The following is a 22,629-nucleotide window of genomic DNA, read 5'->3' on the forward strand; positions in this document are numbered from 1 at the left end:
GAGATACCTGAAAAATCTGGACAGACTTCCAGGTACATAGGCCTTTTGTCAAGACACCAAATATCAAGCTAAGTAGAACCAAGTGTCCTGGTTATTATCAAATTGTGGCAAACATATAGACAATTTAAGATAGGAGGAGGAACCTGGGACTGAGAAAGAAGGGGATGGGTTAGCAGAAGTGAAAGAAAATGTGGTTGGCATGAAACATAGTTTTCCTTCTAATTCACACTGTTTAGTTAGAGATTTTTGCTCCTAGACTTTTCTGAAAAATTCTGGTAAAAGTCTGTGGAGGTCCAGTTTGGAGGCTCTGGTTCTAGGTTCTGCTCTGGACATGCAATCCCATCTCTGTGACAGAGGTTGTGTTGTGAACGACATCAAGGGGTAGTGAGGAAATAAGACAAGAAGACAGAGACATGGCAAAACAGGTATCAGAGGAGTCTGGGTGGGTTTGGTGCATGTAAGAGAGGAACTGAGATCTGAGAGGTTAGAAGTGGGGTGATTATTATCTGAATATTGTTCTTCTGGTAGCTGGCTGTTTGGTTTCTTCACTCAGCTGAAACTGCTGTTTGTAGTACTTAGTCACTGTGTAAAACAGATGTATCTTATTATCCTGGAAATCACTTGGGAATCAAAGATGCACATGTTTTCATGAAATTTGAGGGTTATATCAGGTCTTTGGAATTGAGGAAAAAAAACAACACTTGCTTTTTATTTTTGGAAAGTTAATCACACATTATGTGACAATAGAACTACTTTGAGTAAAGCTGCATGAATAATTGGTTTTATCCCTTGGCAGATGAACAAAAAATAATATTCAGGTCAAACTTCAGTGCAAATTTAGCAAGTTTCTTTGGTAAATCAAGTATATTTCATTTTCATGCTGTCCATTTTTAACCAAGTATGGAAACAAGCCAGTTGGATCCAAAAGAATAAATCGCTGAGGGAAGCTGCTGACCTTTCACAGAACAGGGAGAAGCAGAGACCTGACCTTCTTGGAAAGGCTCCTGTATTATCAAACATTGTCAGAGTAGGGCTGTTCTTATCTTTGCATTTGAATAGACAACAACACTGCACTTGCATCTTGTGTTACATCATTATCCACCATTGCCTGATGTACAAGTGTTCTATTCTAGTGAATGAAGCCTCGAGAGATATTGAATATAAGCAAGGAGGATTAAAGGAGAATTATTTCTGTCTTGTGGTGTTTCTGGCTTATTGTGTTCCTGCTTGCTTTTTCATTCAGTTTTAATGAAGTTTTAAGCATTTCTACAGGCATTTAAGCTCCTAAATCTGTAGAATTTATAATTTCTTCTAATGAAATGGAGGAAATCTTGTTTTTGCAGTCTGAAATACTTTTTTTTTGTAATGACCTTCTGAAGGAAAAGAAACTCAGTATTATTTTTCACAAGCATATAATGGTTATAGATACAGTCACCTTAAACTGTGTCATCTTCAAATCTTTTTTATCAGTTTCAGTTCCCTGGGAATCATATATGCAATACTATATCAGGTTTTGTGATTTGTGAAGTCTTTAATTAATATTTTGGCAGAAAGAAGGCATTTCTTTTTGTAGTAAGAATTTTCAGCTTCTTCGTGACAAAAAAACAGTCCAATGTCCTGTTAATCCTGGAATTGCTATTTTGTTCAGTTTGGTGAAAAAGATTCAGATTTATTTCATACCTCACAGACGTAGCTGAAGTGTTAAGACCAGAGGAGCTACCATCTTACTCAGTTGGGCTCAGCGTATTAACTGCTATATCAGGGACGTGAAATGGCTACTGCTTGGACTGTTTGTGTTGGGCCTGAGTAATGACACATTTTCTCAAGCAACTGCATGTCCTGGTTTAAGCCAGGATGAAGCTACTTTTCCTTTCACTGATTTTTTTTTTTTTTTTCCCCTTCAGTAAGGTCTCTTTTACCTAGCACTAATAAAGAGCATTGTTGTTGATCCTGAGTCAAACCATGACACTGCAGAAGGTTGGATAATGAATGACTCCATATTTGAGACTCAGCAAGGAAGGGCTTTAAATACTAATTTTATAGCAAATAATATTTTTGTTGGAGGTAGGATGAATATAAAATCTTTTATTGATTTCCTTTCTTGGATTTTAGATGGAGTTCCCAATTCTGTGTCATATGCATCTTTCATTTTCTCACAACAAAGCATGAGAGAAGGAGAAAGTGAATCCCAGAACTTTTACTTCAACAGTCCTGAGGAACTATGGCCTGGATATTTTAGGAAAAGCAGACTCTAAGACTCTCAGTCACTTAGCCTAGCAAATGTATAATTGCCTGGAGTAACCTCCTGCCTTTCAGTCTAGTTGCTTTCAGGACTGAACACACAGTTTAGTTGCAAAGGAGGTGTAGCTTAGACCTTTATGAACAGCATAGCTCACAGCATAAAGGTCTCTGAACTTTTCCTTGTTGCACTAAATGCTTCTTTTCACCTCCTCAGCAAGGCTCTGGATTCAGAAGCTTTCTGCTCTATTTTATTCCTTGCTAGTATTCTGTCTGCTTTATAACACAGAGTAGAGAGTCCTAACCTTTGAGGACACCTTTGTGCTACTATGTGGTGTTAATAAAATAATTTTGAAGTATTGCAAAATTGCATATTGAGTGTTTCTAGATTACTGGTCACTGACTGGAAAGAATGTTAAAGAAAAGGTAGTAAAAGGAGTAGATGTGTTCACAGTCTCAAGTATTAGGAAGTACTTAAGCTGTAAGGATCATTGGCTCAAAGATGTAGAGCCATTAACATTTAAAATATTTCTCCTGTGTCAAAGGAGAAGATAGCCATGCTGGAGGTGAAGTCCTACCTTCTCCTGGAGCCAGGATTTTGACTCGGGACATTACTTGATGAAATAGACCTCCTTTTGTTGCAGCTTATTCTTTCAACACCAGGTCAAGTGGTGCCCTGATTTTCAGCTGGGTAGAAAGAAGGGACTATCAAAGGAAACTGAAGGGTTTGCAACAAAGATGGACAGGGTCTAGCAGATAAAGCTGACACAAAGCCAGGATCAAGAGAAACTTTAAGCTTGAAGTTTTGAGATTCTTGTTTTATCTGGCTATTTTTAAGCCTTGCATGGTCTAAAACAAACTTTAGCTGACTTCCCTGGAAAAGAAGCTTCTTGGTTTGATCCCTAGGTGGCCAGAGTGCTACTTGCTGAATATTAGGGAGGAAAACAAAGGTGACATTTTCTGTGAAGATAAAAGCATATTCAGTATATAACAGAAGTCTGACAAAAACTGACAAGAGTTCACCACTTTCTAGTCAGGATTTCTGTCCCTGTATCAGAGACAAAAATAATGGAAAGTGTCATTATACTGCATCCTTTTGCTACACGAAAGTTGTCTGAAACCTCCCCCATGAACAAGCATCATGCTATTTTCTCAGTTATAAGCACAATGCATGAAGGATTTTAAAGTGATAAATATAGCCTTCTAGGTAATTTCTGATATGAATACTCTGAAATTCATAAAGTGCCAGGGAAGGCTTTGGCTTAGTGCTAACTGGAACCATCAGTAGATAAAATATTCAGAATGTATGTAACACTTAGACCTTTAAGTGTTGACTTGAATTATGAAAAAACTGAAAACAAGTGTAATTGAAGTTCATTTATTCATAGGCTTCAATATAAAATTGTAACTTTCCATTAAATTAACTGTGGTAAGAAATGACAGTTCCAAAAAAGGTAAGCACATGGAGTCTCAGCCAGTACTGATAACTTTCACTTTTAATTCATCTGAAGTAACTGAGAGTATTTATACATGAGTAGGACAGTGAGGAATCAATTTAAGTGAAGCACTCTCTTGAAAAACTGTGTTCGTAAGGTTAAGCAGGTATCTAAATGTTCACTGCATCCAGACCAAAAGAAATGAGGAGATATTTGGTCCTGATCTTCAGTGTAGAAGCTAAGAATGTAACCTTTGCTGCAGGGAGAAAAAGAAGGGAGATTTTTTTAACACCACCTCCCATTCCCCAGCAGCTCAGTTTTTATTCAGTGCAAATGACTTTGCAGTGCAGGCTTTTCCCTGCAGGTTTTCTGGAATAGTAATGCTCATGCTCTTTATTCTGATTAAAAAGTGGCAAGGCCACCCAAATTTAAATCAGAGCAGAATCTAATCAGTGAAAGTTATCTCAACAGAGTAACAGGTAAATAGACTGGGAAGAGGAAGAGACAAATTAAAAAAAAAAAAGTTTTTAAATGGAGAAAGATAGGGGGTGGGTTTCGTAAATTTTTAGTTGGGAAATAGAAAGATCTCTTGTAAAAATTCTGAGATAAAATACTATTTCTGTAAACCTATTTTGGGGTTTATTTCTTAAGACAAATCTTTTCAGTCAGTGCTTTAATGGACACAATCAATGGGATTTTATTTTTTTTTAGAGGCTGATAGCACACATTAATGCTACAGATGTTTATCCTCTTTCCTGGGGAATTAGAAATGAGCATGACTCTAAGAATTTAGAAGTTAGATATATATAATTGCATGTGTGTGACCACGAAGATAAAATTTTATTCTGTTTTCAGAGAAATATTTTTATGCAGTAAGATACAGATACTGCAAAAAAGAGATTAACAACCTTTAATCTTGGTGCAATGAGTAAGTCAGGTTATGTTTTGCAAGGGAAAGAATGGCAACATAATACATCTACTGTATTTCCTGAGTGGATGGAAGCACTTCAGTCCTTGGTAACGCCGTGTTGTTTGTTTTCCCTTTGTATTGTATTCAATGTTAAGAAGGCAACTGAATAATGAAAAACTTTGTAATGACAAAAAGGTCTAGTTTCTATGAGAAAAATGAGAGGGATTCCATTTTAGTGTATTACATTGGGGAAATGCTCAGTAAAACAGGACTGTAATCACTGACTGAGAGCTCTGCAATGAAAGTCAACATCATAATGACAGAAAACACAGACAGTTATTACCTTGTGTTTCCCTTCTGGAAAGTAGGGGTGGATTATCCTACGGAGGCTGAAGGAAAAAAAGCCACTTGCAGAATGACTCATCAAAGACTCACTTAGACGTTCCAAGTAAATGTTGTATTCTGATCTGTTCAGGGGCTTGCTAAGTAAATAAAACCCCAACAATGTGGGGATTTTAAAGCCTCTGATGGTGTCAATTTGATTTCTTAGAACAAATCTCCCATTTTCAATTGGAAATATCCACTACAAAATGGATATATTTCAATAGCTCAGTTTCCTTAGTGGAAAATGATAGAGAGCAACAAACATGTGTGAAAACTATGTGTCTGTGTGAAGCAGTACATTTTCTCACACATGATTAGCATAAGTCTTAATTGCCATATATTTCCCAAAGCTGGCAGATGAGGTGGTTTAGTTTTCTTGTGCATCCATCTGAAAAATGTTGTTGGGACATTGAATCTTACCTTGCCATTTTATTCTACATGTTTTTACATTTTTTTGCCTCCAAAGCCTGCTGGAGGAGATACTGTACTTTGTGGGTATCACTGCTGTTGTAACTGGAAATTCTGAATATTCCTAATGGAGGTAGTTTGAACGTATATACCATTTCCTTATTTACTGTGATTTTAGAAAAGGATTTATTCATTGATTTTCAAGAGTAAGTAAATCCTGATGGCTTCTTAAGTAATAAGATAACAGTTACTGGTTTAACAGATATTTTTTTTTTATTATTATTATTTTTGTTGTTAAGTTTCTTGTCAGACAAAAGCATCTGATATGTCCCAGTCTGTGACAGCAGACCTTAAAAAACATTGTGGTGAAATTAAGTTTTATGCTTTGAAAACCTAGTTTATGGGATACAAAGAAAATAATTTTTTCTTTTAAATTAAAATGTGTTAACAGGCAGAAACTGCTCATTACTCTCAACATCTAGAAATTGGGCCAGCCATCAGAAGTGTCATGAGCAGTTTTGATGTTTCACTGGATTATCATGCTATTTGTTAGAGCATTAAACTTTTATGTTCTGATGCTGTTATGAAACAGCAATATATTTTGAGAAATAACTAATGTTGGATGTATTTTGGTCTTGGTTTGCTAACAAAAATATGGAAGAGTGGGAATGACAGCTAAGTAGGAGATTGTTACAGCTGAAATAACTTCCTTGCAAATTTCTCCAGGCCTTTGATCTCTAGGAAAGCTTCTCTGTAGAGCGGAAACCATTTCAAATACATTAACAGCAACAGAGATTCAAAATGAGCAGCACTGAGACTAGTCTGTGATTTCAAACACAAGCATGTTTACTTGGAAATTCTGGCCCTAGGTGGTACAAATAAAAAGAAACACTGAAATAATGACAAGAATATTTAATTCGTAATACAGATGTGTTTATCAATATGTAAAGTGTATAGCAAATACTGTGTTGGAGAGAGCTCTTGGGCCTAAGAACTGTGGCTATTCATTTTCAGCTAAGAATTACAGGGACAGTCCTCTTCCAAACCCCACAGCCTTTAGTCTAAGAGCCTTGGGATTTTGTCAGAGAAGCAAATATTATTTTGATTTTTAATTCTGAATATGCATACAAGAAAATTATTCATAATTAACAGTAGCAAAATCCTATATGACTTACAGATGTGTGGCATCCTATTTTCCACTTTTATCACTGATACTTTTACTCTAAAAATGGACATATTATGTTCATATCAAAACAGAATGTTGTTTTTTTTTTGCTTTGACACTCCAGACATGAAGCTGAAATTGTAGCTGTTTCCTCTCCTTCTCCTCTCATCATCCGTTTTTCTCTCTTCCTTCTCCTCCCAGAAAACAAAAGGAGGCATAAACCTTAATTTGGGCCATTTCAGTAATAATAGTTATAGCATACGGCCACATGTTTTACCACCAGAGTTAGATGTCAAACCTATGGCAAACTGTAGGATTTTTATCTTTTTAATAGGCTCCATGATTGGTGGTTATCTGTGCTTCTCATTTCTGTTCTTGTTTGAACCAACACTAGCCTTTGCCCACACCATTTGCTGGTGCAGGGATGTGTGTGTACCTTTGCAGTTCCTTTCACATAGCCTGATCAGCTATGGGAAATGTATGGGTCATTTGCCATTATTATGTTCTGATAATCCCTATCCAGGTGCTTTAGCGTGCTTGATGGAGTCCTTTTTTAATAGAAACTGAAAGATACCATCTGGTAGGTCTGTGGAGAAGGTTGCCCAGGACCTCTCAGCAGTTTGACATCTGAAGGCGTTATTTTCTTTTAGCCATCTGCAGAATATGGATTTTCACAGCACTTACAATCAGAAAGGTGTAGTAGGCCATTATAATTTCTACCACGATTAATGTGCAGTTTAAGAATTATAACAGAAAATACAATTGAAAGTTTATTTGGAACACCACAAATAGCACTTTTGTTTGTTTGTTTGTTTTCGTTTTTAATTAAAACCACATTGAAAGTAGTTTTAATTCAGAACTGAACAAATAAACCAAGGCAACTCTGATACAGTGGCCAGGAACTTTAACTGATGATACAGTTGTTACATGTGAATGATGCAAAGTTGCCTTACAAATAAATATAAGGACGCTTGACCTAAAAAGTTGGTTATTGCCTAGTGCTGAAAAGTACTTCAGGGTTGTGTTGTTGTTTTTTTTTAATAGGTACCCAAACCTAATTCTTTTGTTTTTATCAAGGAAAAAGCAGAATTATTTCTGAAATGTTGTTGACCTTGCATTAAGTTAAAAATGCTTGCACAGTATGAACTAGGAGGAAAACTTAGCAGACCAAATGTTAAAAATAGACTAAATATAGCAGATTTCTAATTAATAAATGAAATGTGTAAGTCAAATATTTCTCCAGCACAAAAACATCCTTTGCTAGACAGGAAAAAACCAGAAGTCATGATTTCAAATGTATTTGAAGTCTGTACACCTCTGGGCAATGTGATAATAGCATTTATGCCCCCATCTATCTTGAAGCTGATCTAAGTATCTGCTGACAACCTGAGGAACAAGAAAGCCTCTGTCACCAAAGGTCTTTAAAATACAAACAGACTTGGTGATGAGTTTGTTGCTTGTGTAGCAGGGAGACATGCAACAGAAGAAACACTTGAACGTACTTGCAACTTCAGAAGAAACACAGCTTACACTGTTGCTTAAGAAAACTTTCCAGGAAAATCTTTACAAGGCATAAGGAGATTTTTTGGGGAGGTTAGATAGAACAGTTCCTGTACCTCATAGCTAAGAACACCTAGAACAAACTTCAGTATTCACACTCCTTGCATCCTCTGTTGATTGTCAGCAATTAGTCTGTTTTATTCAGAATATATATATTTTTTAATTAAGTGAATATATATAATGACTTCCAATGCTACTGTGTGATTTTTTTGCATGAGTGAAATTGCAGAAAAGGATATATCCTATTTGCTATTACACCAAAAGTCAGTAAGGATTTTAATTACAGTTGAATACTACTTTTGATTTCTCTGAATTTCAGTAATTACAGTTGGATATCTTCTACTTAATGATGGATATTTTTGTGTTTAGACTATAATAACACATTTTAGATTGTTTTCAGAAGATAGTGTTTGTTACATTTGTTACACTGCAAATCCAGTTTTACTTTTCAGAGCTCATTTATAATCAGCTCTGTCTCTACAGACCCAGGAATATTTTACACTTGAAAGTACTCAGATTTGTCTCTTTTGGCCATCTGTCTACAGCTGCTTACTCAAATCAATGTAGTTGAGGTCATCTTACATTTCATGTCTAAAGCTGTCAAATTTATTTTCAGCCTTGTCAAGTTCAGCCTTTGCTTTTTCTGTCTGTGCTAAGGGGACATTTAGTGTAAGTGTGCTTCCATTGGCATTTCTTTTTCTATCTTCCTTTTGACATATACTGATTTTTGTACCATTTATTGCTCTGTGATCATTCTTGGCTCGTTTTAAACACAGAATGTTTTCTTTCTTTTCTTCATTATGTCTTTTACAACCTCTCATTCAACCTTAAAACCCCTTACAGCAAAGCTGATAGCCATGTTATTTGATTTACTGTTCTTGTTTCATATGAACTTAATTCAGAAATCTGACTGGAGTATCTTGAAAAGAAAATTACATAATTCTGGCTCAGGAGGTAGGAGAAGTTCTGTGGCATCTCTGAATGCTTGTTTAATCTCTGATTTTTCAGTTGCATCTTCCAGGATGCTGTCTAACCCTGAAAGTCCCAAATCGTACATTTAACACAAAAATATTCAGCATCCAGTTCAAACCATTCTATGATACTCTGATGATTTCATTATTTGGTAGGGCTTACTAACCCCTTTGTGATATACTTCAATATCAATTTTGCCCTTGTTGACACAGAGCAAACTGTACAATTAGCTACATTGTTTTTTTTCACTTTGTTTGCATAGGACAGCATTCTGAAACTTCATGACTGACCTTGAAAATAAGGTTTTGCTCTGAAGCATTTCCTCCTCTCGGGAACACTTCTCTACCTCAACAGACCATTCAAGAGGTGAAAACATGGAGGTGTTTCAGCTGCTCCCTCCCTGGTTTGCACTGCCAGCAAGGTCAGGTGCCACTAGCTGCTGATGCTGTTCTTATGCCAGACAATGAACTGGGGAAGCAGCACCTAGGCAGCAGGTGAGTTTTTGGAATGTGAAGGCACAATCCAGGCCCTGATGGCACCAAGTGGCTTTGCTCCCCTTTCAACCTGCAAGGAGCCTCACCCATTACTTCTGTGCCCCAAGGCAGCTGCCATGCTGTCCCACCCCACACCCTTGTAGGAATAATGTGATTTCTTACAACTTTGGGAGACTGCCCAAGGTGAGGATGGAAAGCAGAGATGCACTGAGAGGGATGCAAGGCAAGAGGGCAGCACCCTTCCTAAAGGAAAGTGAAAGCTGTGCAGTGCCCTCATCAGGTGAACATACTGCAAATCTCTGCAGAGCAGGAGACTGAAGGCTGTCAGGAAAGGGATGGCTTTGGAATGAGTCTGGATTTTGCTGCTGGTGCAGCTCTGGTGCTGTACAGGACTGAGCTGTTGCTCTGTCTCTCAACATTGTTCCTTAAACATTGCTTTACCTTGTGTAAAGGAAGGAAATTGCAAGGCTTGAGCAGACTTTATATGCAAGCTTGTTGCTTTAGATTGTATAAAGGCAAGAAACTGCAAAGTTAATGACACTTTATGTTACCATGAAGACTGTGCTAAGCCTGATAAGCACAAAAGCCACTTGAGTCATGAACACAAAGCACCATTGAGATAATTTAGAATCTCCCCAGTCTGGCTGGCTGCTCGGGACATTCCCAGTGGCAGGTGTCCCTGTGAGGCAGAAAAGCTGCTTTGCCAGCATGGCAGGCAGCTCTGGGCTTCTCCAAGTAGGCCAGGGCAAAGTGAGGCAGAGCCAGATGTCACCCAGAGCTACAAAATGAAAAAAAAATAATTAAAAAATTAGGTGTTTTTCTCAGCTGTGCCTCTCTCACAGGAGCTTAGGTTCTTGGGATAGGGAAGGGAAAGCTGGGTGTGAAAACCAGAGTGCTCTTGTGAGGGCTGGCATTGGAATGGTGCTCTCAGAGACACAAGCCTGACATCTACTGTCTCACTTTCCTGAAATGGTATTTTGAATGTTCAGGTTCAAAGAGCCAGACAGAAGAAAGGTGCCTGTGTGTGACTGTTCCCTTGAGAGTCACTCAGACAGGGGAAGACGCAGCAACCCTGGCGGACATGTGACAGAAACCTGTGCCTGTGGAAGGGGCTTCTTTTGGTGTTCTGCATCAGTCAGAAGCTTGAATGTAACTCATCAGCTGTCCAGAGAGGAGAGGCTGAAGTTTAGGACTGCCTTGTCCCAGTTGAGCACCCCGAAAATGAAAATGCTGTCAGATCCACATTTTCTTTTCCAAATAACCTTTTGGGTTCTTTTTGATGTTGTACAATGACCTTAATGGGAGAGAAAAACCTCCTTTACTTGAAAAATCTTTGGTTGCTCATTTTCCTGAGGGGAGAATGCTTACTGGTTTGAGAGGGATCAAAGTTCCTGCCTAAAGCTGGGTGGCCATCTCTGCCCATGTTGGTCCTTTCTCCTCCCAGGGCACAGGATCCCCTGGCTGCTCTTCCACAGTGCTATGGGCACCCCAAACTGGCTCTTCTGTCATTGTATGATAGGGTTTGGTTTTGAGTCTCATATTTTTGAATTAATTGAAGGCTTCTACAGTATGTTGCAAGTTATGCAGTTCATGCCCTGTCTTGATTGTCTACTGAAAGACAATTCCAGTTCCCTGGGACTTGCAGTGTAGGGAGTGTTGGGGTTTTAGCATTAGTCATGTTTGGTTTTGTAACTAGTAAGAGACTATTCCTTAGCCCTGAAAGTAAGTGACACTCTTTTCCCTCTCTGCTTCAAAATAGGAAAAAAAGTCCAAATATCCTGTTGGGAACAACATCTGGATTTGCTGCCCCTTGAACTGTGGCCAAGCATTGTCTGTGAGAATTGCCATGGGCCAAAATTATGCCAAAGAGAATGGTAATTTATAAATAATATGGATAATTACGGCCCAATGTTTTGGAGCTGTTTAATATAGTAGTACAGAGGTACTAGTATCAATGTGACTTAGGGGCTGAACCAGTGTTTAATTGCTCCTGCTAAGGTGTTCTGTATCATGAAGACCATCACAGCAATTGTGATGACTTTTGGAAAAAAACAACACTGCATGAAGGTAATATGAAAGAAAAATATTTTCAAGTGAGATGCTTTGGGGTGGAGAATAGAAAAAGTCTGCCACGGAAGAGCTGGAAGCACATCTGTTGTGTTTGAAGGAGTTTCTGAAACTTCCTTAGGGCAAGAGAAGTTAATTAGTTTCACCTATGTTAATGGAAAACCATACCTAATGGTTCTACGTCTCTTTGTTCACTTACTTTTAAATTAATTAAACTGTGGAAGCTTTAGGACACAAGTTAATTTCTACTTAGTTCATCCCATGAATCTAGTTGAATTTGTGAATTAATATAGTCATATATGTGTTCCCTCACTGATCAACAGCTCATGTTACTTCTTCATCACAAGAGAAAGAATTTTGGGGCTCTCTACTTGAGGTTAAACTGCTGTAGATAGAATCAATCATATTTTACCATTTTAGGAGACAGGTTTCTAAAACTGAGAAGGCCATGAAGTAGCACACTAACAAAGCTAAACAAAAACTGTAGAATTTTGTTTCAGAAATTCAGTGGTGACTGTCAACCTGCATAAAGCTTTTAAAACTGTCCTCTTGGTAATTTCCTATTTCAACTAAATCATGAGTGCAGGCACTGCTAATTCATGCTGAAATAATTTTCTGCTTGCTGAACTGAAACAAGATCCAAAGGCAAGAAACTGGACCTAAAACACGACCTTGGATTTGATGCAAGCTGTATGATGTCCATGTCTGAAGCACAGCTTGAAGACTGCCACCTGGTTAATTTAAAGCAATAGTAAATGTATTTAAGCCAGTAAACAAACTCTCTAAGGTATTCTGCTTGTGAATGTCACACCAACTGGTTATGTTCATGATAATAATCTTTGCTACACCATTGTAAACAGCTTCCTTTCAATCTGTTTATTTATACATCCACAAATCAATCTAGAGGATAAAATTGCACAGTCCAGTGTTTGCTTTTCTCTGGAGAAAGCAGATTACTGATTTTTCATATATGGACTGGAAAACACCAAGACCACCTGTGGCATGTAAAGTACCTAATGAATTGTCCTGGTTTGAGCCAGGATGAAGCCAATTTTTCTTTTTACTGATTTTTTTTTTCCTTCAGTAGGCTTTCTTGTAACTAGCAACAGTGTGTTCTGCTAGGCTGATAAGACAGTGGAATGTTTTTCTAACTACTGAGGCTTCAAGGCTGCACCTGCACTCTGCTGGCTCAGACACTATGGGGAGATCTGTGACCCCCCCCGTAGGAGGCTGAGTTAGATGGACAGCAAAATTGGCCAAAGATATTCCATTCCATATATCTACGTAAGCTCAGAGGAAGGTCAGAGATCACAGGAGACAACTTCCTTCCTTCTTCTTCTCCCCTTCTCTTCGGTCCATGGCCAGCGTCCGGGGAGGACTCTGTACATCCATCACCGTCGATCCTCAGGCTTGATCTCTCGTGACCCCCATAACTCTCTGCTTTCTCCAGCAGCAGCTCCGGGATTCCTCGGGACTCTTCCCAGTTCAGGGAAGTGCTGTGGGAGTTGCTGGGGTGGGGGGAGGCGAGAGGCTTTTGCCCATTCCTGAACATATCTGTACATAATTGTATATATTTTCTTGTATGATTCATTAGTGTTTTAATTAAAGCTGTGTAGTTTAGTTTTCAATCCAGCCAAGTCTCTCTCTTTTTCTCTCTCTCCTTCCCTACCTGGGTTGGGGGGAGGGGGGATCGAGAGCATTGTTGTCGGACCTGAGTCAAACTGTGACATGAATGTAGAGCTATTGAATGAAATTCTACTCAGTTAGGTTTCTGTCAGACACAGAGCCTGAGATCTTAAAAATCTGGAGTAAATTCTGGCAGCAGAGCTGACAACAGCCTTTTTCTGTTGATCTACTTTTTTTTGCCATCCTTTAGACATCTGCATGTTTCTCAAGTGTGTAAATACAGGTTTCTAAAATAAGAAGGCATGGATCATCCATGAGCAAAATGTGTCACTGTCTTAAAACATATTCCTGGAGCAGATGGATTAAGAATCAACTTGTGGATGGTTTTTTTTCTACCTTTGCCAAAATAAATGTTTTGAAGCCTGAAAAAAAAAAATGTGTAGGCAATCCTAAACTTCATAGATTCAGGTGAGATGAGTTTTTGTATGCCTTTCAATGTAAATGAGAATCAGTGCATAATTCCTGACCATCTGGAGGTTTCATAGTTGTCCCTGGAATTTGCTGGTTTTCTGGGTGTGTACTTGTTATTGTCAGTATATAATGAAATATGTAAGTAACCCAAATCTGCAGTGAAAGACTAGAATAGTTTCTTGGAGACAATTATTGTGAAGTCAGACACCTTCCCTCTTTAAAAATAAAAAAATGGCCAAAGAAACCTACTATAATAAATCCACTTTCACTAGGTGAATGGGAGGTATGCCTCTCCTGCAAATGAATAAAAATCTGGCTCACAACATTTATAGATTTTATTTTCCATATTGCCATCTTATTCTTTCTCCCTTCTCATTTCATTTTGCAGTTCTGGAAGATCAGCCAGTAGTTCCCCAGTCATTACTTTAAAACTTTCTCTAGTGAGAGTCTGCTTGTCCTTGTGGGTCTTTCTTGAGATGGAAGGAGTTTTTACTGTGGTCTCTCAGGCCTGTTTGCCCTACATCTATAGAATCTCCCCAGGGACTCTGGTAGTCATTCTGCTGTTGTACAACATTTGCAATTGACCTTTCCTTCACAGCCAGGGTGACCTATATTTCACAGGAGATAAGAATGCATGTACAGATCCACATGTTCACAATGTTGTGTCACTTTCAGATTTCTACTTGTACAAAGCTCAGAATTTTGCTGTTGTTTTGAGAAGTTTATTTTCAGGAATGCAACCCTGCAATGGTTGTTACTGTACATGACATGTTTTCATACCTGGAAAAATGTGATTAGTAGGTGATTTTTAAACCTCTTGCAGCACCCTTCCATGTCCAGAATCCAGTCCTACTGCTACATCTCAGCTATACGAGCTGGCAACAACCACTGTTAAATTGGAACATCAATGTCTTTTCTTCTTGCTGTCAAAGGCTCAACATGAAATGAGCCAGGCTGATTTGTCCCTAGAAGGCAGAAAGTGCTAAATTAAACCTCCTCCATTTCTGAAAAGATAAATGATTTCCCAACGTATTTCTAAAGGGAAACCTTTCCATTGGTATACACTGGACAACCTTCAACATTAACTTTAGATATCAGTTGAAAATAACATATTTCACATAGTCAAGATAATCAGATGATGAGAAAATAATTTAAGCATATTTCATGATTGATTCCTCACTTAATTTAATTATTTTATTTTTTTAAATTTAGGATGTTTTTAAAGTTTCTGCCTTTCAGGTGTGTTCTGTTATTACTTATTAGTGAAAAAAAAATAACAAAATACATAGGAATAGTGATATCTGTCAGTATCTTTCCAGTTTCAAGAAACAACTTGATCAACTTCGTATTTGCAATGTTTTGAGTTTTTTTAAATTAGCATCATGAAAGAATTTCCTCGCTAATAAGCAGGGCCAAGTCCTGTATTGTAACTTGTCTTGTATCTTTACTGTAGATTTTTTTTAATTTTTTTTTTTTTTTTTAATCTGGGTATGGAATGAGGCACAATGGAGACTGCTTATGAGACTGATGAGCTCTGTCTCCTATACTATGAAATGAAACATCTCTCGGTGTATCAGGAGTATCTTTGACACTGGATCAAACTGAATCTAGTGTTTGAGTGATGCTTCTGTTTCTCAGGCTTACTCCCACTCCTTTTATCTCTGCTTTATTGTTGAAGGCTGTATCCTTGGCCAAATGTAGTAAATTAAAATTGCAGCGGTACATTTGTAAAGTCAGTTAGGTCAGTCAGGACAATAAAACTAGCGTTCTACGTAACATTCTACTTCCACAACTTCAACTGAATGATACTGGTGATTTTTTACCCGAGATAGTAATCTCATGTGTGAGATGTAATCTCATAACCTAGGATGGTATAAAGTAATCTGGAGTTTATATGTGAGAAATGTATTCTTATAACTATAAAAAACTTTAAAGAGACCTTTTTGCTTCATGACCGAACTTAATTATTTTTTATTTGAAATTTCTTTTAGCACCAAGATTTGTTCAGAATCCTTGAACTGCAGAAAGCTGTAATAGTGAAATTAACAACTCTTACCAATCACCTTTCTTCTCACCAAAATGGGGGTTACAGGAGTTAATACTCCTTCAGGCAACATCATAAGTAATTAGGTATTCTCATTAAGTGCTCCTAACTCAGCTCTATCACAATATAGCTTCTATGAATACTTTGCACTGTGAACTGATTACTTGATTTTCTAGTACTGAGAGAAGAGTTTACCAAAACATGCACCTAGGTAGCTGAAAAAGTGGTGCTGGCAATTTGCAATGAAAAATTTGTAGAATTAAATAATTCATTGTCGAGAGATTACCAAAACACTTGATCATTTGAAAAGATGAAAAATAGTAAAAAACCTATAATTTTTCCAGATAAATTAATAGTTTGCATTCCAGTGCTGGGGACGTTTTTAACATGTTGCACATACATGCCGGTGCTATTTCCTGTTGCCTTAGTAACCATATATATTGCACTGGTAACATAGCAACATAAGTGAACATGAGTTTGTGACTTTGAATAATCTAAATGAGATACATAAATTAGCGGAGGGAGTCAGGTCTGAAAGAAAGACATTTTTTGTGCATCACAGAACATCAATTTTGTGCTTCCAGGAACTGTTTCTGGAAAAATGGAACTTTTTTTTTGACCTTTGTAAATGGCCTCTAAGTTCATAGTTTGAATTACAAATTTTTAATGCAATTATTTTCCTCATTCATCTCCTGTCCCTCTGCTAGGATGAAAGTGCATTGCCAAAAGGTAAAATTTCCTGATTGCTTACTAAAGAAAAACTAGAGAAATCATTGGAGCAAAATAGCCAAGCTATATTTTGCACAGTTTTATCTATTGTTTTCAGTTGCCTAATAGTTAAACCACAGTGTCAGGATAGTAGAAGAGAAGCACATCAGAGGGGTGATAATCCATGGAAGGCTGCCTTTACAAAGCCTTAGATAACTTCAATTAGGCAGTTTTGGTATCGGTGATAACATAGCAAGACAAGATAAATTCTTACCTACAGAATATGAACTTGTGTTTCTACACTATTATGCACTTGAGCTTTGTGGTGTGATTTACCCAAAGTGCATGACTTGGGCATGGGCAGGCCTCTGTGAGGTGTTTGTTATTTTACAGGCTTCAGACTATAATAGGGAAATCATCTCTGTTTAGGACCATGCAAATTAAATTTGGCAATTCAATTTTACTCAAGCATATGTTTACAGCTAAGTGCATTCTTGAATGTTGCTCAGAATACAGATGAACTCAAGAACGTGACTTCATGAGCTGGGGACGAAGACAAGAGAAGTTAAGTGCGAGTCCTCTGCTTTCCATACAACTGTTCTCATTGATGTCACTAATTCTTGATGCCACAAACTCACATGGCCTGTCCATGTGAGGGTGTTTAAATGAGGAAGATTAGAAGACTAAAAATAGCATGCAAGAGCCTAAAGAATGGTAAAATAACTATGCTATCCCACTGCTTATGCAAACGTTTATTGCTCAGTATTCTAATGATTACATTTCTGTACGTGTAAACCACACTGGCTTTCTTTTGTTCCTCATGAGATCACTGCCACGGAGCTGTTCTTTATTAATCCGAGCAAATTTCCATCTTTGTGAAATTACACATTCAAGTAGGTGTGGATTCCAAAGGAAATTACTTATTTTTGCTAAAGTCCCCTTTTGACACAATGTTCCCATTTAATTCATTTCACTCTTTATTTTAAAACTTGATGCTTAGTGGGGTTATATATGTGGTAGAGACAATATGTGAAACCTGCTATTTGCTAGCTGCAAAAAGTATCTTTGTAGCTACAGCTACTTCACTAGAAAAAGAGTGTGTATGAAACCCTAGCCATATTCTGAAGCCCCTTGTCATGATGTGTACCCAGCTGAAAGGACTTTTCATAAAAATTTTATTTCAGTATTAATATTCTTAATGATTTCTTTTTCTTTTCTTTTCTTTTCTTTTTTTTTTTTTTTTTTGAATCTTTGTTTCATGCATATAAGCATGTTGGCTCTGAGACATCATAGAAACTCCTCAGCTTCTCACCATATATTAGGTTTGTGGTTGCTGTGACCTCCTGTAACTCTGGCTGTAACAGCCAGTGAAATAGACAGTTTGTGCTATACAAACATATTTTCACTGTATAAATTAAGGCTAGTAACTAAACTTCAGAGTCTTTGTACAGCTGTCTCCCCTGACTTCAGCTGGCATGCCATGATTTCTCGAAGCGTACAATTCATTGCAACTTTGTTGAACAAGGAAATGTGTTGACCTTAGTGGAGGCAGATTCTGGAGCTGAATGTAGCAGTGACACAGTGACTTCAAGGAGAGCTGCTTTTACATCCGCTCCTGAGAGAGGAAATGAGTTTGTGAGCTTTGCAGAACACTGCAGAAACCTGTGTTGCTTAGCCAGGTTTCCTTAACAGTTCTCTGTTAATTAAGAAATTGTCTTTGCTAGAAAGGTAAGAAAATTGTGTTTTGTTCATAAAGAATCTTAGCCCAAATTGTTTGGAAGACCTCAGAGCTCATCCTGGTTTGTAAAAGCTAATGATGATTTCTCCTCTGGGACAGGATCCATTACCTGTGTGGACTTCACTAGAAGCCACCTGATTTTTAGATATATGTTAAAGTTTAAACTGCTATTCAGAAACCTTATTCTTACACCAACGAACATCAGCCAAGGGCTTAGGACTGAATACCCCATTTCTAGAAAGGTAAGCAAGTGATTCAGTGTAGCTGCACAACACCAGGGACATCTTCTTTTACGAGATTTCTCTCATGTTCTACTGTATTGTTTGGTGAGAGACAAGGAACAGAGGCAACAAAGTTAGAGCAATGGAAACTTTGAGGTTTTTGCCATTCCTCAGTATCCTTCAAGTCATGTTCTCTTTCACTTATTGAAATGAGTGCAATTCCTGCCTATACATCTTTTGGATTCACAATATAGTGCACGCAGAGGGAGTAAAAAAAATAATAAAAAATTAGCCTTATTTTGTAAAATATAGGATGGTGCAAACAGCTATTTCACTGAAGCTCATCCTAAAAGTCTAAAAACCTGAACTTCTGTTATGTGTTTGTCCTTCTAGGAGCACCCTACCACTTTACGACACCCTCAGTGTCTCGTCTAAACAATCATCTATTTTTAAAAAAGACAAGATTTGTAGTTTTCTCAACATGTTTTCCCTCACATCAGTGCTACAGCCTAGCTGTGAGAGTGGAGCTTTCCTAGCACTCCCACAGTCTGAAGCAAGAATTTCAGCCCTGCTAGTCTTAGTTTAGCCTCAGGTCAAGGAAACTTTAGCTGCTTCTGGAAGCTACATGTCTGTCCCTTACACAAATAAAAAATTGGGATATGGCTGACCTCAGGACTTCCAGCACAACCCTTAAGCAAAGCTATTTTATTTTAGCTACACAAGGAGAAAAAGGTTCCCATTAAATCACATTGGTCCAGCCTGTCAAATCTGCTGTACAGTGCATATGCTGAGATGTTAAGAAAACTAACCTATGTACAATATATTGTTTAGGATTTTTTCACAAATAAGATGAAAACGAAAATCGTTTTCAACAGTTTCAGAATTAAAGATTGTATTACTACAGGCTTCTTTCTGTTCATTTGAGTGTTCTCTTTTCTGTTCAGAGACAAAGGTTTAACAGCTGCACGTAGCTGAGTTTTACACAGACTGTCACAGCAATATTCAAGTAAAGGAAGGAAACAAAGTGGGGAATTTTCACAAGGTGATATCTAGCAGCTCTGAGCAGCAGTTACAGCATCAGTGAAAGATGAATAGTGCTCATGAATGCTAAGTTAATTGTTATATGGTTATGTAGGACTTGAAAGAGGTGGGTTCAGTTTGTCCTTTTTACATGATCTTGGACAAGATATTCACATTGCTGCACAGTAGACAAAGTCAGATTTACCTGCCTAACTCTATCCACATAATAGGCAGGTAATTGCTTTCCAAACAGATTGTCTAATTAGGGCATGTAAAGCTTTACATGGACTGAGTGAATTCCTTCTTTTAGTCAGTCTGCCTGTTTCTACACTTACCTCTTGATGTGCGCAGTCCTACATCCTCCGATACTGGTGCCATGTGTGTCTCACCCTTATCTCTTCTGATCTCTTCGGATAGAGACCAGCCATATCTGAATTTTACTTAGATTTTCCTTCAGGAAACAGTGATCATGATCCCAGGAGTATGAAGGTTATGGGGCATGGAAAATCTTCCTGCTGGCTATATGGTTTGCCTGGGGTTATTTTTGTACATTATCTTATCACAGTCGTCTTCTTTCTCCTTGCTTCCCACCTGAAGTTTGGAAGATGTTTCTCAGCCTCCCCCAGCCCTGGTACCCCAGGGGGCTGTTATTTGTCACACACTGCTTCCATGGGGCTTTATTGCCTGTACCAGATACAGTCTCCCATCACTCAAGCTAAAACATGTCTGGTAGCAATCACTGATGACTGCACAGGTCAATTCAAAGCTGGTACTTCCTCATGGTAATGGTAAAAATCATGATAACCAGGCCACTCGGTCTCAATGCAGAGCTGGGACTCCTCCTAAAGTGCCAACTCTCATCAGAGAGTGGAAAACATTATCAGCTATTGTACCTTACACATAGCTTCCCTGCTACCCTTTCCTCCTTTACTGGACAGACCTGTTACAGTGATAAGTAGCAAAGACATATGGCAACTAAATGAAAATATCTTGACTTATTTTCTAGAAGTTAAAAAGTAAATGTTAAAAGATGTATATGTTCCTAAATGCTTTTAGCTGGCCTTTACTAACAATTTGTGGGCATGTATCTGCTGTAACTTTAGCGACAATTTATTTATTAGGTATATATTGAATAATTTCTGATATACTGAATATTAAGTACTATTTCAGCAAAAATCAAACATTTCTTGACAAATAATGTTATAACAAAGAACATAGGACAATTTAAGATGCTATGGGTTCAGTGGACATCACTATAGTATTTTTGTCCACATCCATAACGAATTAGCTGATCCTGAATTAGTAAAAGTTCTATGGTTGGCTTATGTTGTTGTATGTCTCAGTGTGTAATTTCTATAAATTCGTCTGCATTTATAAAGGCTCTTGGGAGTATCAAAGCCCTTAAAATGGTAAAATGAACCTAAAATTTTACTGCAAGAGGACTTAAACATTTTTTTAGCCTGACAGTCTGTTAGCATAAGGGAACTGTCCTTGCCATTACTAAATTGACTCAATTGACTTATTGACTCTCTTTTTCAAGCTTTTTTTTTTTTTTCTTTTTTTTTTTTTAGGAGAAGGCAAAGGAAGTCTATTTATTGTCACAGTGCTGTAAGAAAGAGCTCCTAGCTTGTGCCCAGGCAATCCACTGACTCACAGTCATGAAGGCTGAAGCAGAAGGTCAGATCTGATGCTGCAAGGGACTCGACTCAGAATTTATGAATATTTTGATCTGTGTTTGTATCTCATTTGAAGCAGGAATCTTAGCCTATGTGCTTGTTACTCTTGACCTTAGAGATCTCAAATGTCTAGTCACCATTTGAACCAATTTTCCCAGATTAATTTAATTTTTGCACTCTGAGTGTACGTGGGACTTAGTCGCATATCACATGGTTGCCATTCACTCAGGAGTGAAATGTATTATTTCATACTTGGAAGATACAAAAAAATGTAATCAGCTTTAGGATAAAGAAAGGCTTCTGGCTATGTTTTATCATTATTATAAATGGCAGATGAAATGGAAACTAAAATAGACAGTACAGCCCTTTAGATATCTTGCTGTACTCTATCACTGAAACACTTAGTGTTGATTAGGAAAACATATTTGATTAGGAAAACAGTATTGGGTTTGACATGTTACTTACAGTGTTAGAAGGAGCTCCCTGGAACATACCCAGGGAAACAGGATATTGCCAATTTCTTTTAACTTCATTTAATAAAATTGCTTAGTGTTTCAGGTGCCAGAGATGCATGAATACAAATGCCACTACAGAATAAACTGTCACTGATTATCACTACCTCTAATCTATCTTATTAATGAAATCATTAGTTATTTTTGTGTCAGCTGTGAGATAGCTATGGCAACCTTTATTAGTTGTCATCAATCAGGAGAGTGTTCAAGTCACAGAAATTGATGACGATATAATCTAAAAATTCTGGGTAGTGCAAAGAACAACAAGGTATGTCAAATTCTTAATAGGCACTTGTAATGGCTAGAAAAAAGAGGAGAGAAGAGAAGAAAATAGGAAGTAAAATACACAGATAAATTTGGAAGAAGATGTAATTTCCCACTGTAGTTTATGTTCTTTGCTATAAATATTCATGTATTTCAAATATTATTCAATGAAGTTGTAAGGAGTCTGAATACATCATGACTCACTTGTCCCCCAGCCTAAACAATTTCGTTCTTGCCTGGAATTGGAGCAAAGGATGAGTGAAAGAGCAGAAAGCACAGCTGTGTGTTTCTGAACTATCTGCCTATCTTTATTGCTACCTGTTCTTATGAAAAATAGAATAAATGGGCTTCCAAGTAACATTACATACAAAGATCATTGTTTTTTACCAGATGATGACTGTGTATGATGACCTTTACAGATACACTGCTCTTGCAGTGGTTAGAATTTTTCTGTGTTGGTGAGATATTTTCTCATGGAAAACATGCTTGGAATAACATAGGAAGGTACAAACCCTGTTTGGAAATGTGCAGTTTGATAGACAAAAAACAGATGACTGGATAGGTTGTAGCACACAAGAAAAAGTGATAAAGCACAAGAAAAAAAAGTTTTGTATCAGCTGTTCAATCTCTTTATTCAATCTTACTATGTATATGAGAATTATCTTCAATTGGTCCATGACTAAAGCATAGATAACTTCTTAAAAATAAGCAGGAA

The sequence above is a fragment of the Chaetura pelagica genome, unplaced genomic scaffold, assembly GCF_000747805.2.
Source record: "Chaetura pelagica isolate M959 unplaced genomic scaffold, ChaPel_1.0 scaffold67, whole genome shotgun sequence".
In the NCBI taxonomy this organism is placed as follows: domain Eukaryota; kingdom Metazoa; phylum Chordata; class Aves; order Apodiformes; family Apodidae; genus Chaetura; species Chaetura pelagica.